The sequence below is a fragment of the Limulus polyphemus genome, unplaced genomic scaffold, assembly GCF_000517525.1.
Source record: "Limulus polyphemus unplaced genomic scaffold, Limulus_polyphemus-2.1.2 Scaffold4045, whole genome shotgun sequence".
NCBI lineage: Eukaryota > Metazoa > Arthropoda > Merostomata > Xiphosura > Limulidae > Limulus > Limulus polyphemus.
Window position 1 is genome coordinate 91,432 of NW_013669655.1, and position 2,212 is coordinate 93,643.

The 2,212-nt window shown below is 33.3% G+C and overlaps 1 long non-coding RNA gene across 2 annotated transcripts in view; it reads left to right on the top strand.

The window, feature by feature from the left end:
- LOC111088581 overlaps positions 1 to 1,050 on the top strand; it is an 8,770-nt gene extending 7,720 nt beyond the window's left edge. The window contains exon 5 of one of the 2 annotated variants that reach the window (XR_002613058.1): positions 802 to 1,050. This is a non-coding gene — a long non-coding RNA (uncharacterized LOC111088581). The remainder of the gene's footprint in view (positions 1 to 801) is intronic. The other variant, XR_002613057.1, reaches the window with a different exon arrangement.
- The last annotated feature ends 1,162 nt before the right edge of the window (positions 1,051 to 2,212 follow it).

The window sequence follows — 2,212 nt, forward strand, 5'->3', positions numbered from 1 at the left end:
TATGGAATGTTCGTCTGGATCTAAACAACATTGTTGATTATTATGGAATGTTTGTCTGGATCTAAACAACATTGTTGATTAGTGTGGAATGTTCGTCTGGGTCTAAACAACATTGTTGATTATTATGGAATGTTCGTCTGGGTCTAAACAACATTGTTGGTTATCATGGAATGTTCGTCTGGATCTAAACAACATTGTTGATTATTATGGAATGTTTGTCTGGATCTAAACAACATTGTTGATTAGTGTGGAATGTTCGTCTGGGTCTAAACAACATTGTTGATTATTATGGAATGTTCATCTGGATCTAAACAACATTGTTGATTAGTGTGGAATGTTCGTCTGGATCTAAACAACATTGTTGATTGTTATGGAATGTTCGTCTGGGTTTTACAAGGTAATTATTAATACACAATGTAACTAATTACAATTTCTAAACGTAATTCATGACTTGCAGATATTAAAATAATATATTTTATACCAAGTATCTTCCAGTTCTTTTACAAAAACAAAACATCAAACCTTGGTCTGTTTATATGTCAAACTTCCTAACAGAAATAAATTGTTACATGAGAACATGGTACTTATTACAGGATTTCTGTTATATATTTACAATAGTTTTCATATTCCTCTCTTCTTTAACGTGAGTGATTTCTAAGTTATTTACTATTCTGCAGGTTTTGAAATGGACCTTGTAGGAAACTTGTAACGTACATTTTTGTGGTAATATCTTTTATTTTGACATGCTATACTTTCTATTTTTTTTATACATACATAACTTTAAGTGTTTTTATTTTTCAGCCATCTCTGGACATGACTGAGCTGCTTCATTGCCTTACAAAAGAGGGGTTAAGGTGTGTTTTCAGTGTGGTGGTGTGAAAAATATGCTGACCAAACCAGTTCTAATAGGTACTAGCTGTTTATCAGTGTATGTCCTGCTGACTGTCTATTAGCTTAATAATATGAATTAATAATAATACATTTTTATTTTCCTTTCAGGGGTTTTCCCTATATATTCTGTATTTTCAATTGTTCACAATAAAGTGTTTTAAAAAAAAAAGGAAAAGCTCTCTGGTGAGAAAACGTTTAGCACGTGATGAAATCTCATGTTTTCAAATATATCAGACTAAGGCTACTTTTGTTGCTTTTTTAACCTCGTGTGGATTTAGAGGTCGAAGTGTGCATGTCACGACCTTTTACACAGTGCCACTCAACATGGTGGTATGTAGGTGATTATCTGACATTACTGATTTAGGGACAGTTCATGGCACAGTAAATACCAAGTACAATACACTGAATACATTATAGATATGAGTTTTAGAGATTCAAGAGGTTGTGTAAACTGTGCGATGGGCAAAGGTATTTTTTTTTATTCACATGAAAATGACCTTACATTCCAACTTGTCTGAGTCAGATTGCCGTTGTCAATTCGTAGGCACATCTCGAGCACAATTACTTTTGTAACACTTCTCATCTGATGTCCATTAACAACCCCGGCCTAAAGAGAGTTTCATCAGAATTTCACACGTTATGTGGTACTTGATCAATCTCGACTACAGGCTGTTGACAAACATTGACAATTTTCAGAATTTCGGGAAAGTTTATTGAGTTTCTAAATTTTTCCAAGATTCTGGCTCATACACAAACAACAAACTACAGCAGTCTTGTAAGTATTTCAAAGCTTATAGAATTCTGAGCAGACAGATCAGTAAGTGTACGTACAGAATTCAAATAATTTATATTATTTTCTTCAAATTTAGGGTTAGGCACTAAGATAATTTTCATGCACAGACTACGGATCCTATAATCTGAGCGTAATATTGACTTAACACAAGTTTTACTCTTGCTACCGAAATTCTGCGCATGCCCACATCAATCACATTGAATCGATATTGTTGTATGACTATCTGCTATCGAATGTTGTAGTGAATAACAACGTCGTGGACTCCCGAAGCATCTCGGGAATCTGTCAAATTAAATTATCTTCATAACTGTCATTTTTATGTTAAATTTTTTTTTCCTGTAATTTAATTTTTACACAGGCATGCGAAGGTTTTATTGTCTTGAAATTTTTTACATGATCTACACCAATTCCTGTACGCTGAATACGAAAATGATATCCATTTTTCTCCATCACGTACAGGTTTTTCACAAAACGTCATAACGCGATACATAAAAGAAAGACCACAACACGTAATTTTGAGACTAAAAA